General features: G+C 39.9%; 1 protein-coding gene across 1 annotated transcript in view; it reads right to left on the reverse strand.

Moving 5' to 3' along the window:
• Positions 1 to 9,793, reverse strand: part of LOC135481958 (vascular cell adhesion protein 1-like) — a 34,818-nt gene extending 25,025 nt beyond the window's left edge. The window contains exons 1-3 of the mRNA XM_064761753.1: positions 9,442 to 9,793; positions 7,377 to 7,516; positions 6,251 to 6,410 (exon numbers count right to left, since the gene is read on the reverse strand). The gene's annotated coding sequence lies outside the window, so the exon portion shown is untranslated. The remainder of the gene's footprint in view (positions 1 to 6,250; positions 6,411 to 7,376; positions 7,517 to 9,441) is intronic.
• Positions 9,794 to 21,475: the final 11,682 nt, after the last annotated feature.

The following is a 21,475-nucleotide window of genomic DNA, read 5'->3' on the forward strand; positions in this document are numbered from 1 at the left end:
AACAATTATAAAATCTTCATTAAGTCGTTTAAACATCTCCCTGATAGACAGAATGTCTGGATCTACAGGCGAACTAGCCCGAATTGCCTCGAGGTAGGAAAGGGAGTCAGAGCAGATGAGAAATCTGCTACCTCCGAGCTGTGGGATGGACCGAAGTGCGCACAAAATTGCCTTGGCTTCCACAGTAAATACAGAACAGAAATTTGGAAACCGAGTTGAAATGGACAGCGGCAGAAGCCACGCCATCATCATTCTTGGAACTGTCAGTGAATATACAGTGATAAAATGGATACTTTGAACACATATTACTAAACTCCTGTTGGTATACTAAAGGGTTGGTGGAAGATTTCTTCAGGGAGGAGAGTGAGGTATCAACCTGAGGCTCAGGACATAACCACGGTGGATTTTCCTGGATGCGTATGGGGGCGATAGTATCCAGCCCGTCCAGCTGCTTGCACGTGTTCCTGGATGCGGACACCCAGTGGAGGAACAATGGATGGCTTCTGGGCATATAAGTCTTCAAATTCCGGATGGAAGACACAATCAAAGGCTAGGTTGGATGGATTGGCTCTAAGTATGGTGATATACTGTAAGGATAGTTTAGTTCTTCGAAGCTCCAGGGGAGGTTCGTTTGCCGCAACATAGAGACTCTCCAAGGAGAGGTACGGAAAGCACCTAAGCACAACCGTAGGGCCTGGTGATGTACAGTATTGAGTTTCTTCAATTTGGAGCGTGGCGCACCTCCATAAACACTGTAGGCATAGTCTAGCTTAGAACGAATCAGTGCTCGATAGAGCTGAAGTAGGGTTTCATGACCCCCTCCTCATCGAGCACTAGAGACAACCTTCAAAATATCAAGCGCCTTTAGGCATTTGGCTCTAAGATAATAATGTGAGATTTAAATGTAAGGTGCTTATTGAAGATCACCCCGAGGAATTTTGCCTCCGGCACAACCTTGATGGGGGACCCATCTAAAATACCTTGGGGTCTTCATGGGGGAAGTACTTCCGTTAAAAGTGTACACAGTTAGTCTTCGACTTGGAGAACTTAAATCCGTTCTCCAGTGCGCAGGCATGGATTTTGTTAAGGCAAAGCTGCAGCTGTCTCTCAATAGTGTGCATACCTTTGCCTCAACAAGAGATACCAAGATCGTCCACAAGAAGGGACGCATTCATACTAGGAAATAAAATTCTGGCAAGGCTATTAGTCTTAATGCTAAAGAGAGTAACTGATAAAATGCTGCGTTGAGGAACCCTCTGATCTTGTTCAAAGTAGTCAGATAGGGTAGCCCCAACCCAAACTTGGAAGTGACGATGGTCTAAGAATTTACGAATAAAGTCAGGAAGCCGACCTCTAAGTCCAAATCCATGCATATCTTTCATAATGCCATATTTCCAAGTAGTGTCATATGCCTTTTCCAGATCAAAAAAAAAGAGATACGACATGGCCACGATTAACGATACCGTTCTTAATAAAGGATTCTAGACGAACAAGATGATCAACAGTACTGCGATTCTTTCGAAATCCACATTGAATGTCGCTTATCAACTCATTAGTCTCCAAAAACCAGACTAAGCGATCGTTAATCATCCTCTCCATAGTCTTGGATACACAACTGGTTAAGGAAATAGGACGATAGTTATTTGGATCGGTAGAATCCTTTCCGGGCCTTGGGATGGTGATAATAATAACGTTTTGCCATGAGGCAGGAAAATTCCTGGAAATCCAAATGGTATTAAAAATTCCAAGAATCACCCTCAAGGAAGATTCTGGAAGGTGTCATAAAAGCTGATAGTGGATATCATCTGGCCCTGGAGTTGAGTCATGGGCCTTGCTCAGGGATGCGGATAGTTCATGTAGAGAAAATGTAGCATTGTAGGATTCTTCATTTGAGGATGTAAAATCAAGAAGACTTACCTCGGTCCGTTCCTTGTTACGCTGGAACTGAGGCAAGTAATTATCTGAAGACGAATGGTGCGCAAAAGAAGCGCCCAATCTATTGGCTATGTCAAGTTTTTCTGTCAAAGAATTATTCCTGTCTTTAAGATGATTGACAGTGACATTGGATCCCTTGCCTTTGATGCGTTGGATCATATTCCAGACTTTTGACATAGGAGTACGATGATAAATCTTAGAAACATAACGTTTCCAAGAGTCACGTTTGGACTGTTTGATAGTCCTACGGGCTTAAGCTCGAGTACGCCTAACACCGTGTACATTACTGGGAGATGGTCTACATCGGTACACGTGCTCAGCACGTTTCCTGAAACGCCTAGCTCGTTTACAGTCCTCCGTGAACCACAGTTTCTTAATACGGGGAACCGCACATGATTTCGGGATACAATTGGAGGCTACATCGATTAGCGGAGAATAACTGGATAGGATCAACTGCATCAAGAAAAAGGTCGCTAGTAATTGTTTCACCACACAGAACAGCAATGCGGGGCCAGTCTGCTTTATCATAATTAAAGCGGGGAAGGGAGGAAGATACCGGCTCCTCAAGGGTAAGTATGGTGCGGAAGTGGTCGCTTCCGCACAGATCATCATGGACGCTCCAGCTGAATTCCGGCCGTAGCCCTGCATCAGCCAGAGCCAAATTAAGGACCGAATAAATTCCCTTTGCAGGATGAAGGTAAGTATGTGTGCTATCATTTAATACGCATATAGAGTTATTAGATATAAAATCCTCCAATGCAGAGCCCTTCTGGTTACGTTCAGAGTCACCCCAGAGAACACTGTGGGTATTTGTGGGTACACAAAAGAAGACACGGTTTAGGTAATTGATCATATAAATTTTGCAGCTCTTGTTGGTGAAGAGTGGAAGAAGGTGGTATATAAATAGAACAGATTGTTAATACTATACCCAGTGTGATACACACCGCCAACGCCTGCAAGTCGGTGTTCAGTGCCAGTCTATTGTGTATTACACCCTGCCTAATCAAAAGAGAAGAACCGCCTGATGCCTTTCCATTCGTAGACGTGGCAACAGCGTGATGAGATACATAACCTCAACATTGATAACTAGGATCAGTCATCAGAGTTTCCTGCAAGTTAAAAGCTATATAGGATTGAGGTCTTGAGCTAACCTCAATCCTCTACGGTTCCACCGTAAGATTTTTGTAGTAGCCATTATTAATATTTATTTGTTCTTTTTCTTTTTCTGGACTTTTTATACATCGCTGCCCTAAGCTCAGCAAAATCCTCCTGTGACAACCTTATCAACTTCCTCTGCTTTTTAACCTTGTCAACTTTAGAATCGCGTCGCAATGTGCGATAATACGACCCCAGGGATGTTGAGACAGGTACCAAGACCTCACCCCTGTCATTGGTATCGGCAGGCAAGTCTTCGGGTGCATCCAGTTCCGAAAGAGATTCCTCCATGTTGGATTCTCCACCAGCCCTAGACATATCAGATTGCTGAGAGCTTCCCTGAGGATCAAGACAAGCTGCTATATCTCTAGTGTCTAACTGTGACATTGTAGACGGGTCAGGGCTGAACGCGCTACCTCATAAGGATGGGCTCTTACCAACTGCACCTTTGGAGGGCGTCACGCCATTGGATTGCGTCCCCTTAATGCAGGATGGCGTAGTATTCGAAATTTCTGACGATCTAGGAGGTGAGGAGGTATTCGAGATTTGGCTCATACTGACAACTCTCTCCGAGCTATTTGACGTCTGAGATGCCTCGCAAAAGGGGCCCACCTACTACTGGCGATTCGCTTAACTTCCTGACCTTATTTGTGGCATCAATGCACTGGTTTCGGATCTTTTTCCGGGAGGACATGGAGTTGGTGACAACTTGCCACTCTCCAGCTTCCTCGTTGTCAGCAGCAGAGTTATCCAAAGTCCCCTTATTTTGTTGACTGGAAGGAACAGACTCGCCAGAAACCCCAATTTCCATATCATCCCCATGTCCCTCACTATAATTACCATCATCATCTCCTCGACCTTCATTCTCATCTTTATTGTCACCTTCAACTTCATAATCATTACTATCTTTATCATCATCATCATTATCATTGCAATCGTTATCGTCATTATCGCCATTGTCATTTTCATCGCTCAACGGGCAGTCCTTTTGAAAGTGGCCTGCCTGTTTACACTTGAGGCATTTATCCTTTAAAGGACAGTCGGCCTTGAAATGTTCTGTGCTATCACAGATGTGACAGGCACGGACCTGACCTCTGTACCACATAGGAATTCTTAAATTCCCAACCGAAAATGATTGTGGAATGATCTCGGTCACAACACTCATGTAAATACGGCGCATACCATTCTCAAGTGACCTATCAAAAAGGTAATGTTCCCGGCTGACGTGATGGACCGTGCCATACCGGGACATCAAACCTCGAATAGTGTCATCGGGCACCTCGATCGGACACTCGAGATCTAACCAGATGCTCCTCCACATCATATATTGGACAATCTACCCCTTTGAATGTGAAGCCGCTAGCCAACAGCTGTTCCTGCACAGTTTGCGTAGCCACTGTAACATTCCAGACATCTCTAGAGACTTTGATTAGTTCCTTTAAGATATTAGGCCCACTCCCCACTAACTCCTTTAGTCGATTGTGTACATCAACCGGTTGTACACCTCCCTGTATTACAAGCTTAAGGCTTAAGGGTCTATTTACTCGCCTTACAAAAACTGAAAGCACAAAGGCTAGTTCCACGGCCAGAGAATCGCATTAAGCTAAGAAAAATTGTGTAACGTTATATGTGTGTTGTATGGTGGAGAAGGCATACCCATGAGTACGTCACACTTTCTATGGTTTAAGGTGGGGTATGTTAATCTAGCTGTACGTCACACTACGTATGCTGTAAGATGGAGCGTGTTCATCCAGGTGTACGCCACACTATTTATGCTCTAAGGTGGAGTGTGTTCATCCAGGTGTACGTCACACTATGTATGCTGTAAGGTGGAGTATGTTCATCCAGGTGTACGTCACACAATGTATGCTGTAAGGTCGTGTATATATCCAGATGTACGTCACACCATGTATGCTGTAAGGTTGAGTATGCTTGTCCAGGTGTACGTCACACTATCTATGCTCTAGTGATCGTCACAACTATTTATACTGTAAGGTGGAGTGTGTTTATCCAGGTATACGTCACACCATGTATGCTATTAGGTGGAGTATGTTCATCTAGATAAACGTCACACTATATATACTGTAAGGTGGAGTATGTTTATCGAGTTGAACGTTACATTATGTATGCTGTAAGGTGGAGCATGTTTATGTACGTGTACGCCACACTATGTATACTGTAAGGTGGAGCAACTTTATGTACGTATACGCCACACTATGTATACTGTAAGGTGGAATATATTTATTTAGGTGAACGTCACACTATGTATACTCTACAGTGTAGTAGGTTCATCCAGAAGTATGTCAAAATTTTTTTGTTGTACAGTGTAATAAATTCATTTATTTTTATTTCCCGCTTTGTGTAGATCTACTAGATCCTAAAATAAACGAGTATTATTTATTTGTTTATTTATTTATTGATTTTTTTAGATGTTTTACGCCGTACTGAAGAATTTTTCATTGATACGTCGGCGGTTAGACTGTGAGAGGAAACCGGACAGAACCGGGGATAAACCCGAAACCCGGAAGATCTTCCAACATAGAACCGGAGAGAATTGGTGTATAAGTTGACCTTCAAGGTTAAACATGCGGAACTGGCGCAACTCTGTCCAAAATTTGCCTCCAAACTGAAGAGTGAAGGACCACTGATTGTATAATACAACTACACAGACAGTTTAAGTTGATAATACAGTATAAATATCTGCACTGCTATCTTGCACCGAGTGAAAATGATTAAGAATTTTGTCTGTTTTATATATAATCGAAAACTTTTTTTTTTGGAAAACACAGTTCAAAAAATCGTGGTCATGCAATGTTAGTTTTTCCATATGTTGTAGAAAAAAGTCCTAGCTGCATGTGGTGGTATGCCATGCTACCGCACGAAAGTTAGGGGATATATGTTTTTGAGGTTTAAGTTGACAAAATTACTACATAAATAGTAAGGAAAATGAATGCGCTCGTATAACGTCAACTCACAGCGACCGCTTTGGTAAGAGGCTGCCGTGTCATTGTGGTTGGCTAGCACGTTAAGTACAGAGGCCCCTAAAAGCCATTGTGGTGGTTGAAAAACATATTAATTCGATATGACGCTTGACATAAAACATCAGAACGTTTGCCGTCTTATTTTTTTTTTACTTTTCTGTCAAACTGTCAGATGTTACCTCTTATAGAGATTCCCGTCGAGGATCTGCTCACTGATCCACCATTGCGAACTTCACAAGTGTACAGGCCGGAGTCAGACGGGACAAGGGAGGTAATCGTGATGAGATAATGAACGCCACCATTTGTACCTTCCATCTGTGTCAGCGACACTCGGTCAGTCTGTTAACATAGCAAATCACATATGAAGGTGTTTTTAAAGAGTTGACATCTTTATGGTTTCATTATATGATACAAATGCCCCTTTACATAAATAATACGTTTGGATGCAATGTAGGCCCCTACGGATTCCTTGTCGTGGACTTAATTGTTGAACCTGTTGTTTTCTGAATTGGAAAGAGCCAAATATCTTTATAATTTGAACAAGCCTATGCACTCAGGTGTTAACCCAAATTCAGTGTTTGGGCAAGATGTATTGCTACTGTTAAAATGTTGATTCCTTTTGAGTCATCTAGCTTCACCCATTCATTTCTTTTTCTATAAAGTGATTAACAGTTAGTTTCCGTCTGCCTTGATCCCGTCACGCGCACACATGTACATAGATACGCTCAAGGATAACAACATGGGTAGAAGAAAACAAGATATATGCAGGTACAATACAGTGTACTGTTTACAGAAGCAATTACGCACACAAGTAATATCAGGTATAGCTTAGATAAAAGTTTCCGGACACACGTACACTTTGCTATGTGTAGAAATCTGAACGTGCAAGGAAATTAAACACATCCCCACATTTGTGCAAAAAGGGTATGCATGCACTTTACCAACCTAAAACAGAGAGCATGGAGGCACATTATACCATTATACCATGTTAGTCACCACTTTACGGGCACACGCTATACTTTAGGTGATGTACCTAGAATATGTAAGTCCATAAGGGCCGACCATACCCAAGGATGACTTCTTTAAGAGGCCTTTACAAGCTGACACAGTGTCATCCTATAGGCTGTGTACATGGAGAGTATATCAGGAGCTGTTGTTCATACACATGCACAAACTCTATGATGGTATCTCAAGGTGAATGCCAAAGTGTTTAGCATACCAACTGAAAACCACGCGCATAAAGATGATCGTGCGCACACAACACCCAAAATGGAATCACAAAGATGGATACCATTTCCTACTTACGTTTTGCAAAGTCCTGGAGTTCTTTGATAACGTTATTGTAGCGGTAGAGGGCGCTCTCACCAAGCAATCAATCGTCAGTGTTGAACCCACCGTGCGAGACCCTCTTGACGTCATCCTCAGCCCCACGGGCTTTGACGAACCTAAAGAAAACAGAAAGAGATTAAACATGTACATGACTACAACACGTCACACGTCACAACATGGTGGAATATATATATATATATATATATATATATATATATATATATATATATATATATATATATATATATATATATATATATATATATATATATATATATATGTATGTATATGATCAGGTAATGTACACGCCTTTTTATACACATCATTCTATATGTTGCCCCAGGCTCTTTCCGGTTTCCTCCCACCGTAATGCCGACCGCCCGCATAGAAGTGAAATATTATTGAATACGGCGTAAAACACCAATCAAATAACAAAATAAATAAATAAATCAATCTGTAGTGGATTGATGAAGTAATTTAGAAAACTGCCACCGACAATTGCCATCGTCTCATAAGTGTATTATATTCGTGTCATCAACCCGTCAATATACTAGACAACTGAAACCCCAACCTCCAAACTAATTATACAGCTAACGGACCAGCTAAAAGCCCAGTCCACAACTAATGGACAACTAAAACCCACACCAACAACTAACGGACAACTTAAACCCCACCTACGACTAACAGACAACTAAAACCCAAAACCACAACTAACGAATAACTAAAATCCCTGTCACAACTAACGGACTACTAAAACTCCAGCCCACAAGTAACGGACAAGTAAACCCTAAACCCACAACTAACGTGCAACTAAAACCCCAACTTACGAATAAAGGACATCTAAAATTACACATCTAAAATCAATGTGACGTATCAATGCTCACATCTAATGGATGAGTAAAACCCCATCTTACGAGTAACGGAGAACTGAATGTTATCCTTTTTAGTTATGTCCCCAAAACAACTGGATACCTGTATATTAATGTGTACCATAATACCAGTATTAGGCAATGCACTTTCAAACAATTCTGACAACTGAAACCCCACCCACAACTAACGGACAAACTAATACTCCATTTCACAAGTAGTGGACAACAAAAAGCCCAACTCGCAACTAACGGACAACTAAAACCTTGACCACAACTAAGTGACAACTAAAACCCCAACTTACGAATAACGGACAACTAAATGTTATACTTTTCCCCAAAACAACCTGTAAACAACCTGTATAATCTGCTGCTGTTATATTTTGACTTTGGACAACTGTATTCGCTGCTGAATTTGGCTTAAATCCTTTATTTATAACAATATGACTTAATACCACTACTAGCTAATACACTTTTAGACAATTGTGCTCTGATGTTAGAAAAGGACATTTTCAACCCCCCACCAACTTTAACGATTATAATCTCAACCACACCTACCGGAAAACTTAAATTCCAACCACAATTACTTTACAACCAAAGCTCCAACCACAATTACGGGATAACCAAAATCACAACCACAACTAGCGCACTGCGATGGGCGTTGTGTTGGTAAGTCAGTGATACGTTCTCAAAACTCAGCTGGGAAAATACGTGTAACCATTTGTCAGCTATCACACTATCGCCGATGCTCAGGTTTTACTCTCTATTCCGCAGGCTTTACTTAAGGTTTTAAAGTCGGCAATGTTAAACATTCCTGTCTTGGCTCTCAGCTTAACACAAGAGTGCAAGTTAACCTAGTTTGTCCCCAACTAGACATCTTTAAACTCAGAGTGAAGAAAGAACGACCTTGCATGTCTGTGATCAAATAAATCATCGTGTATTTTGACTCTCTCTCTGACCAGCGTTTATGGATATAAATTTATTCGACCTGAAGCTGAAGTTATGAAGTTGTTTGCAGTTTTCTTCATAAGGTCCATATTGGCAACACACAAACTGGATGGCTACTGGCCTTCTGGCTGTGATCATGCAAAAGGCAAACTTTATCGCAGTTGACTCTTACAGAGTGTGGTCGGGTCAGGTATGTGCTATAGTTCTGAAAAGAAAATTCTACTCACACGAAAGAATGACACTGATTGTCATCCACAGAATAACTTGAAGAATCATCATGGCTTTAATCAGTCCGGGAATTGAGGTTGCCAAGAAGTAGATGAGCAAGTCACAGATCACTGACGGTATCTCTAACCTCTCTGAGCCTCGTTTATATACTATCCACTTTGAGGAAATAAATCACGTTATTAATCCGCAGAAATGCAGAAATCTTGACGCATAAAATGATCTAAAGAAAGACACAGGTTTGTTTGTCCGAAACATATATTCGGTATTAATCCCTGACCAATCAGAAGAGATATGTAAATTAACAGTTTGTTACACTTAGGCCAGGTGACCTCGAGATGAGGGAAGCACCTTGTTGTCTGATATTAAACCCTGTAGCCTTTCGACAGCGAACCTGACTGCGCAAGGCGATTCAAAAAAAGAGATTGTCTAAGACCAACTTGCAAATATAAAGGGCTTATGAACCATGTGAGTTCAAGCCTTATGACACACATAGAAAAACAAATGTAACACGATATATAGGCCCACATGGAGAAAGGAAAACTTTGGTGAAAGTCGGCTACAGTATACATTACCGTCTTACTGGCAAGGTTAAACTAGAAATCATCAAACCTGTATGCTCGAGACAACCGGACAGTTGATCACAGTGTGAGAGGATAGTTGCGCCAATGTCTTAGTCGAGGGGTCAGCCTGTCAGCCGTAAGAATACAGACAATTGTGTCAACATGTTCAACGACGCTTTATTGTCAAACTGACAGTGATGGAACTGCATGAGAGTGGCTAGCTATGACATTAACAGTTGGTGCAACAGGCTATTTGTCTGTTTAAACCGGGCCGCTGTTCTGAACCAGGATTTAATTAAAGTTGAATTGAAAGATAAATTCCTTGTAGACCTTAAAATTCACTGCAATCTTTGATACAAAATGTAAGTTTATGAATTATCTGTAGCTTTCCTTGAAACTTCTGGCTGGCATTTCCTCTACTCTAATGAGCGTAGAAAGACACCTCAGAGATTTGTCTTTAAGAATTAATTACTTCCGAAATTACCGTTGTTATGGTTGGATTTCTGTGAATTATTGGAGAGCCTAGTGTGGCTATCTGCAAAATAGGCTAATTTATGTAGTAGTATACACAACTGTACTTCTGAGAGAGAAACTGATTTGCCGACAAAGTATCAACATCTGAGCCCGGTTGTTCAAAACTGGTTGCAGATTTCATACCAAATTTAAGTTGAAACCATGTCTTCAATTTGCACTTAGGCTAAGAAAAATTGTGTAACATTATATTAAATACTTAATAGAAGTATTAGCTAATACGCTTTCGAACAGCTGGGCCCAAGGAAGTAAAGAGTGGACGTTTCAAAGCATCCATGATAGCATGGTGTAACTTTTTGTGCTTTCAATTACCCGCTGTTAACCTCATATAAGAAACAACCTTTACGATCGTGTAATATTCAACGTAAGAATAAGATTTTCAGAGCATTTCCAGCATTATGGTAGGATGAAACCGAAAAGAGCCTGGGGGAAACCACCTTCCCACGTACAACCGAAGAGGAAGCCAACAGAAGCTGTACTTGAACTCACAGCGACCTTATTGGTGAGAGGCTCCTGGGTCATTACGCTTCACTAGGGCGCTAAGCAACTGAGCCACGGAGGCCCCCGGATATATTAAAGAGCAGACTTGAACACTGGCAATGATTTAGGATTTTAAACAGTATGACTAAATGCCTTTTTTATGGTTTATAAAAATAATTCATATCAGAGATTATAGAAATGTATTCCATTCGTACATTATTTGGCATATATTTATGTTCATCAAACCTGCCATAGAGAAATATTAATTGACAGCACCGTTATCATTAACCTGTTAGTGAAGACATATCTGCTGTATGAATTTATTACTCAATCAAAAGTGACATGAATTATTTATTTATTTATTTATTTATTTTGATTGGTGCTTTACGCCGTTCTCAAGAATATTTCACAGACACAACAGCGGACAGCACTATGGTGGGTGGAAACCGCGAAAAGCCCAGGGGAAATCCACGACCATCCGCAGGTTGCTGTCAGACCTTCCCACGTACGGCCGGAGATGAAGCCAGCATGAGCTGGACTTGAACTCACAGCGAGCACATTGGTGAGAGACTCCTAGGTCATTACGCTGCACTAGCGTGCTAACCAACTGGGCCGCAATCGTGACAGGAGACAATTTATACAGGGACAGGCAAACGTGCTGAAGCAACTAGTCACATAACAGCTGTTACTGGTGCAAATGTCCGAAAGGACGAAGCTCATAAACGCCTACACACCACAGTGCATCCGGGTGGCGAATGTAAACCTCTGCTATTTTTGGATGTATTTTCTTTTGCTCCTTTGGTCTACCTTTCATTGTTTTTTTCCCCTGCATGTTGAGTTGTGTCATTTTCTAGCATAAACTTCATAGTTTCATTCTAGATATAAATTCGTGTCTTCATTAGGAAATAGAGGCAGATGTGCACTAGGCAAAAGTAGTGAACAGACCTGACTGATCGGTCTCCCACTTCGCGGGTTTGACCTCAAACACATGTTTGTCACTTTTGTGAAAAATTTCGTCATTTAATCGCAGTCAGAAATTTGACTAGCATTGTCTCACGGGAATAGGATTGTCAGGTTCGGAACGTTCGGGGCTCGCAGATTAAAGGACTGTGCTGTGAGATCAAACTTTAACATGTAAGTAAATTGAAAAGTGTGGACAGGTGGTGTTCACCTGTGTACGCTTTAAGTTATCTCCCCTGAGTAGCGGGATCTCCACATGGATGTCACTAACATAATGCAGTTTACCTCGTTGTGCAAGCTTACTAAGCTTGTTGCATGGTACCATACCATACCTCAACAGGTAGCTTGTACTTATCAAAAAATCAACCGAGCATGACCACTATTTCTATTAGTGGTTGCTGGATTTTGGTTTAAATACTGGTTTTAGGGTCAATTTCCTGGCTGATATCGTGGCCCATCAAATCAGTGTTTTATTTTTTTTTAACACATGAATATTTTGGATAGATATTGGCCGTGCGTTGTTATACTATTTACATATGTACATGAGTCAGTTAGTGGGATTAAACCTTTTTGTGGTAGCATGTGTATAGCTTATTGTATAGATTCAAATGCTGCCATGGTCATTTAACAGAAAGGGGATAAATATTAAGCTATTTACAGAGATGAACGTTATCTTTACATTAGAAATACATAGATCTACATTAAAGAATTACATTGAGTTGCCTATACAGAAAATTAGACAGAGAAAACAACAGTAGTGCTTTTATTTATTGGTTAACAGTTTTGTTCTCTTGCTTCCTCCTCTGTGACGTGGAGTTCAGGAGCTCCCGCCACTTACACCGGACGCCGTCCAGGAAAAATCAGCGTACTGGAAACCTGTGCCTGTAACAGGTGCGACAAGTATAATTAAGGAGCAAGGATGTCAGGTCTCATCCACTTAGTTGAAGCAAGAGATAGTCCTGTTGTTGTAATGTCTTTCATGTTTCTGGTCTTCGTTTCCTTGGTGTTAATTTTCTTTGGTCCCTTGGGTCTTCCTATTGTTTTCCCTGTCTTCTTCTTTACTTGATTTCCTTTTCTGTTTCCAATTTTATTCGTGGCCTCCCATGGCGGCGCAGACAGCACGTTTCATAGACCGGTAGAACAGTTCCTGGCCTAGAGTGTTTAGGTGCATTCCCTCGTTGGTTAGAATTTGCTTTTGTGGTCGGATCAGTCCCCTAAGTCTCCAGATGGTGGCCAATTGGTTGTCTCCTGAAGGAGACTTTCCAATCTTCCAGAGTATCTAAGTGTTCCAACTCTAGCTCCCCCAATGCCAAAGAACCGAAAGTCCTGGCCTGTTCTAAAGTTGATTCTAGAGTTTGGGATCGAATTTCGAAGGATACTATTCTCCAGCCTATGAACGTAACTGCTGCCGATAATTAAGATTTTCATCCTTGTTTTTTGTTCCTGTGAAAACAAATTGAGAGAACAAATATACAAGATAGTTGTATTTTTGATTAGCGAAGGGGTTTTGTTTATGAGATAATGTATATCTTAAGCAAGAAGATATTTGATCAAACAGGTACTTAGGAGCAAATTAGTGGTATAGCTACCAATCAAAAATTGATAGAGGGTCTGCCCTCGTATAATATATACACATTTGTAAATAAACAGAAAATAAATATCAATTAATAAGAATAGATACATAACAACAAACAAGAGGGCAGATTAGTAAATGGAGAAAAATTATTGATCACTACAGTCATCAACTTTTGTGGTTACATTGTTTTCGTGTGCTGTGTTTTTGCTGATCGGTTTCATAGACGTTTTATCGGCCCGCAAGATCAAGGTATCGCCGATATAGTCGGGGATAAAGTTGTAGGAAGGAATTATGTATATGTGGAATAAACGGCCCTCACAATTAAGGTATCGCCGTTGTTAGTATATGTGTTTGGTAATTTCGGGAAATGCGCTGTTTTTAATCAGAGAAAGTGATGTATTGTTGACCAGAGCAGAAACTACCCTCAGAATCAAGGTATCGCCGTTGTTGGTCAATAGTGTTTTATTAGATTCGGCTTTCGTAACTCGTCGATTTGATGTATTCTTTTAGTAAGGAGAATATTTGTGCTCTCAGGTGTGGTTTGAGGTTAAGGATAGTCTGAAGGTCTAGTTCACATTGGTAGATTTTCAGGTATTCTGCCAATCGTCTTCGTTCTTTACTGTTTTTAATACATTGTAGCAAACAGTACTCTATGGTTTCATCACCCTTTTGAAATGCTGGGCAAGTTTGTGAAGAATTTTGGATTATAGTTGCTAGATGTACTTTGAGCCCTGTTTTCCCTAGTCTCAGGCTAGATATGTTTTTATCATCTTGGCTATTCAATACTTGGAACGAATATAATTTTGTAATCGTTCCGTCTAAAATATGCCACCATCCGCGGGATTCTTTATCCCATTCCTCTTTCCACTGTTTGTTAATATGGGTATTGATCAATGTATATATTTCAGTTTGGCTCAGGGGGACGTTTATATCTTGTTGATATTTCTGTAGGCTCAATTTTGCTGCCTGATCTGCAATTTCATTTCCTCGAATATTAACGTGCGCTGGAACCCATGCTAGAGTCACTTCGGTTTTTTGTTTCTGTATTTTGTTAGTTAGCGAGATTATTTCTTGTAGGATGTCTGGTCTGTCTCAGATTTGGGGTTTTGGCTGGAAATTAATCAGCTGAGGGAGTCACTTAGTATGGTTACTCGGTTTGGTTTGTTCTCAAGAATCCATTGTAGTGCCATTGTAATTGCAACTAATTCACTAGTATAGACGGAGAGGTGGTTGGGTAGTTTATAGTTTTTAACTATGTTTAGGTCTGGTATTGCAAATGATGATCCAGTGTGACCCTGCACATTTTTGGATCCGTCAGTACATATTTTTAAATGACTGTTGTAGTGTTTGTGGAAGTGTTCTAAGGCTTGAGCTTTGATATATACTGGGTTTTCCAGTTTTGAAATTTGGTCGTGGAGTGCAGTGTCTATTTGAGGAGTTTGCAGTAACCTCGGGGGTTGTTGTTGATATGCGTTTTCTTATTGTTTTGGCAAGGCAACGTCATATTTGCAAAGTAGTCTGTTGATTTCATGTCCTATTGGGGCTCAGTGTTTTGTCCATTTTTCCCCAGATATTCATATTCAGAATATGGGAGGATTAGATTGTAACATGGATGTGTATTACCTTATTTTTCCTGCACATTTGAAGGTAAGTTGTTCTCTTCAAGGTGAAGGGGTTTATCAAATATTTTTACACGGAGACTGCAAAGCGAAGTGCCTTTGAAAGCTCCTGTTGCTACTTTTAAGGCAGAATATTGGATACTATCAATTCGCTGTAGTAGAGTTTTGCACGCGGATTGATAGACTATTGCACCATAGTCTATTTTTGAGCGAATTAGACACTGGTACATTTTTATGAATGTGGTTGTGTTGGCTACCCATTTGGTGCCTAAAATGCGTCTCATTACACTGAGATCGCGTTGGCATCTAATTGTGAGATCATCATTATGATCTTTCCGTGTTAATCTGCTATCAAGAATCATACCTAGGTATTTCACTTTGTCTTTGAATTCAATTTTCTTTTTACCTAAGAAAAGTTCAACATTCACTTTTCTTCTGTTTGTGAAGACAATACCCGTTGTTTTAGTGGCTGAGAATTTAAATCCCCAGTGGTTGGCCCAGTTCGAGATGGCGTTTAGTGTTTTCTGTATAGCATTTTTTATTTTCTTTATAGATTTGCCTGTTTTCCATATTGCTGCATCGTCAGCAAATAGTGCCTGCTCTATTATCGGATGGTTACTGTCTATTGTATTTGCTAAACCGTTTATCAGAATGTTAAATAAAGTCGGGCTTAGTACGCTCCTTTAAGGTGTACCATTTTGTTGAGTGTGTCTTTTAGATGAAGTTCGTCCAAGTCTAACTTTAAAGTTCCGATTTCTTAGGAAATCTGCAATTCTTACCTGGCATTGGGATGTTTGGTAATTCTACCAGTTAACATAAACCTGGAATTCTTACCTGGCATTGGGATGTTTGGTAATTCTATCAGTTAACATATAATCTGGAATTCTTACCTGGCATTGGGATGTTTGGTAATTCTACCAGTTAACACACACTCTGGAATTCTTACCTGGCTGTGGGATGTTTGGTAATTCTACCAGTTAACATATTGTTATGTGCACGACTGTCGTCGGTTTCTAAATATAGCTTGCCACTGTTTACATATGCTAAGTCCAGGGAGTGCTGTCTGCCTCTACCTTAGAATATTCCAGAATGCGCTCAGTTCGGTGCCTGTTTGTTTACATCAAGTGTTCAGGAATTTTCTTATTCTGGACAATTCCACCAGGCTATATAAGACCTACGAGAGAGGGAGAGAACAGAGATCGGAGAAAGGAGAATTATTGAGAGTTTGGATGCTTTCGTTGTGTATTATTTTAGTAGGCCTTTTGTGCTGAATTTTGGTGTCTCTATAGCCTCTGGCTTTGTTATGTCCTATCTCCACCGAGCACTTTTTCAGTCTGAACTTGTACATTTAATTTGTGGTCTTGTGTACACAGTGCTTATTAGTACACGGACCCTGTCTGTGGAATTTTGTGTATATTTCGTCATACACTCAGTTATACTGTGGATTTTCCATCTTGTGAATTTGCCTCTGAGCATTTATGCCTGTGTGGTATATATATATTGTGGAATATATGCGTCCGTTTGGACTTGACACCGCAAGTACCTTAGTATTTGTATAGATACTGCTATCCTTTCTTGTTAAATTTAAGTACCTTAATATTTGTATAAGTCTTATTATCTGTTCTTGTTAAGCTAATAAATTGTTGTAAAATAAAATCTGCTGGTTTTGGTTACTTTTTTGTGCGGTTAAACTGTCGTGTATTTCGAACAAGCCATCTCTTTATAATACAGGCAGTTTGGGTCGTAACAATATAATCTGGAAATCTTACCTGGCATTGGGGTGTTTGGTAATTCTACTAGTTAACATATAATCTGGAATTCTTACCTGGCATTGGGATGATTGGTAATTCTATCAGTTAACATATAATCTGGAATTTTTACCTGCCCGTTGGATGCTTGGTAACTCTACCAGTTAACGTATATTCTGGAATTCTTACCTGGCCATGGGATGTTTGGTAATTTTACCAATTAACATATATTCTGGAATTCTTACCTGGCCGTGGGATGCTTGGTAACTGTACCAATTAACATATAATCTGGAATTCTTAACTGGCTGTGGGATGTTTGGTAATTCTACCAGTTAATATATAATCTGGAATTCTTACATGGCCGTGGGATGTTTGGTAACTGTACCAGTTAACATATAATCTGGAATTCTTACCTGGCAATAGGATGATTGGTAATTCTACCAGTTAACATATAATCTGGAATTCTTACTTGGCATTGGGATGTTTGGTAATTCTACCAGTTAACATATAATGTGGAATTCTTACCTGGCTGTGGGATGTTTTGTAACTCTACCAGTTAACATATAATCTGGAATTCTTACCTGGCATTGGGATGTTTGGTAATTCTACCAGTTAACATATACTCTGGAATTCTTACCTGGCCTTCGGATGTTTGGTAATTCTACCAGTTAACATATAATCTGGAATTCTTACCTGGCCATGTGATGTTTGGTAACTCTACCGGTTAACATATACTCCGGAATTCTTACCTGGCATTGGGATGATTGGTAATTCTATCAGTTATCATATAATCTGGAATTCTTCACTGGCCGTGGGGTGTTTGGTAATTCTATGAATAAACAAATAACCTGGAATTCTTACCTGGCTGTGGGATGCTTGGTAATTCTACCAGTTAACATATAATCTGGAATTCTTATCTGGCATTGGGATGTTTGTTAATTCCACCAGTTAACATATAATCTGCAATTCTTACCTAACCATGGGATGTTTGGTAATTCTACCAGTTAACATATAATCTGGAATTCTTACCTGGCATTCGGATGTTTGGTAATTCTACCAGTTAACATACAATCTGGAATTCTTACCTGGCTGTGGGATGTTTGGTAATTCTACCAGTTTACATATAATCTGGATTTCTTACCTGTCCATGGGATGTTTGGTAATTCTACTAGTTAACATATAATCTGGAATTCTTACCTGGCCGTGGGATGTTTGGTAATTCTACCAATTAACATATAATCTGGAATTCTTACCTGGCTCTGGGATGTTTTGGTAATTCTACCAGTTAACATATAATCTGGAATTCTTACCTGGCCGTGGGATGTTTGGTAATTCTGCCAGTTACCATATAATCTGGAATTCTTACCTGGCCGTGGGATACTTGCTACCTGTACCAATTAACATATGATTTGGAATTCTTACCTGGCTGTGGGATGCTTTGTAACTCTACCAGTTAACACATAATCTGGAATTCTTACCTGGCCTTCGGATGTTTGGTAATTCTGCCAGTTAACATAAAATCTGTAATTCGTACCTGGCATTGGGATGCTTGGTAACTGTACCAATTAAAATACAATATGGAATTCTTACCTGGCAGTGGTATGCTTGGTAACTGCACCAATTAACATATCATCTGGAAGTCATACCTGGCCGTGGGATGTTTGGTAACTGTACAAATTACCTTATAATCTGGAATTCATACCTGACCGTGGGATCCTTGGTAACTGTACCAATTAACATATAATTTGAAATTCTTACCTGGCCATGATATGATTGGTAATTTTCCCAGTTAACATATAATCCGGAATTCTTAACTGGCCTTGGGATGTTTGGTAACTCTACCAGTTAACATATAATCTGAAATTCTTACCTGGCATTGGGATGTTTGGTAATTCTACCAGTTAACATATAATCTGGAATTCTTTCCAGGCATTGGGATGTTTGGTAATTCTACCAGTTAACATATAATCCGGAATTCTTAACTGGCCTTGGGATGTTTGGTAATTCTACTAGTTAACATATGATCTGCAATTCTTACCTGGCCGTGGGATGTTTGGTAATTCCACCAGTTAACATATAATCTGGAATTCCTACCTGGCATTGGGATGTTTGGTAACTCTACCAGTTAACATATAATCTGGAATTCTTATCTGGCATTGGGATGATTGGTAATTCTACCAGTTAACATATAATCCGGAATTCTTACCTGTCCATGGGATGTTTGGTAATTCTACCAGTTAACATATCATCTGGAATTCTTACCTGGCCGTGGGTTGTTTGGTAATTCTACCAGTTAACATATAATCTGGAATTCTTATCTGGCATAGGGATGTTTTGGTAATTCTACCAGATAACATATAATCTGGAATTCTTACCTGGCCGTGGGATGTTTGGTAATTCCACCAGTTAACATATAATCTGGAATTCTTACCTGGCCTTCGGATGTTTGGCAATTCTGCCAGTTAACATATAATCTGGAATTCTTACCTGGCCGTGGGATACTTGCTACCTGTACCAATTAACATATGATTTGGAATTCATACCTGGCTGTGGGATGCTTGTTAATTCTACCAGTTAATATATAATCTGGAATTCTTTCATGGCTGTGGGATGTTTGGTAACTGTACCAATTAACATATAATCTGGAATTCTTACCTGGCCGTGGGATGCTTCTTAATTCTACCAGTTAATATATAATCTGGAATTCTTAAATGGCCATGGGATGTTTGGTAATTCTATGAATAAACATATAATCTGGAATTCTTACCTGGCAGTGGGATGCTTGTTAATTCTACCAGATAACATATAATCTGGAATTCTTACCTGGCCATGTGATGTTTGGTAATTCTACCAGTTAACATATAATCTGGTGTTCTTACCTGGCCATGGGATGCTTGGTAACTGTACCAATTAAAATATAATCTGGAATTCTTACCTGGCAGTGGTATGCTTGGTAACTGTACCAATTAACATATCATCTGGAAGTCATACCTGGCCGTGGGATGCTTGGTAACTGTACAAATTACCTTATTATCTGGAATTCATACCTGGCCGTGGTATGCTTGGTAACTGTACCAATTAATATATAATTTGAAATTCTTACCTGGCCATGGGATGATTGGTAATTTTACCAGTTAATATATAATCTGGAATTCTTACCTGGCATTGGGATGTTTGGTAATTCTACCAGTTAACATATAATCTGGGATTCTTACCTGGCCGTGGGATGCTTGATAACTGTACCAATTAACATATCATCTGGAATTCTAACCTGGCCGTGAGATGCTTGGTTACTGTACCAATTAACATATAATATGGAATTCTTACCTGGCCGTGAGATGTTGCGTAATTCTACGAATTAACACATAATCTTGAATTCTTTTGTGGCCGTTGAATGCTCGGTAACTGTACTAATTAACATATAATCTGGAATTCTTACCTGGCTGTGGGATGCTTGGTAACTGTACCAGTTAACATATAATCTGGAATTCATATCTGGCAGTGGGATGCTTGGTAATTCTACCAGTTAATATATAATCTGGAATTCTTACCTGGCCATGGGATGTTTGGTAATTCTATGAATAAACATATAACCTGGAATTCTTACCTGGCTGTGGGATGCTTGTTAATTCTACCAGTTAACATATAATCTGGAATTCTTACCTGGCCATGTGATGTTTGGTAATTTTACCAATTAACATATAATCTGGAATTTTTTCCTGGCCGTGGGATGCTTGGTAACTGTACCAATTAACATATAATCTGGAATTCTTTCCTGGCTGTGGGATGCTTGGTAACTCTACCAATTAACATATAAAATCTGGAATTCTTACCTGGCCGTCTGATGCTTGGTAACTCTACCAGTTAACATATATTCTGGAATTCTTACCTGGCCGTGGGATGCTTGGTAATTCTACCAGTTAACATATAATCTGGAATTCTTACCTGGCCATGGGATGTTTGGGAATTTCACCATTTAACATATAATCTGGAATTCTTGCCTGGCTGTGGGATGCTTTTTAATTCTACCATTTAACATGTAAGCTGGAATTCTTACCTGGCCGTGGGATGCTTGTTAATTCCACCATTTAACATATAATCTGGAATTCTTACCTGGCATTGGGATGCTTGTTAATTCTACCATTTAACATATAATCTGGAATTCTTACCTGGCCATGGAATGCCATGACACGTGTATACTGTGTAGCACACTGTACTGATTATATATAACGGTTGTAGCATCCCCCTTGAGTCGGATGGTAGTAACTTTGGTGTCAGGTGAAAGAGTATCGAAAGAGGTGTAAATTGGTTATTTTATATTTCAAAGGATAAGAGATATTTGAATGTATAGGGTTAACAAAGTAATGACTGATCCCTTTGAACCGCCCACCGCCTACCGCGAACCTGCGATTAAATTTTCTGATCTCCTTAGCGATCAGTACCTGTTTTTAAGCGTAGTACTGGTTGGTATGGTTGCAATATATATAGTAACATGACTGGATGGAGCGTCATGCCTACAGAGGTCATCCGGTACTGGTAAAGGTTAGGCGACCACAGGA

The sequence above is a fragment of the Liolophura sinensis genome, chromosome 1 (assembly GCF_032854445.1).
Source record: "Liolophura sinensis isolate JHLJ2023 chromosome 1, CUHK_Ljap_v2, whole genome shotgun sequence".
Lineage (NCBI taxonomy): Eukaryota > Metazoa > Mollusca > Polyplacophora > Chitonida > Chitonidae > Liolophura > Liolophura sinensis.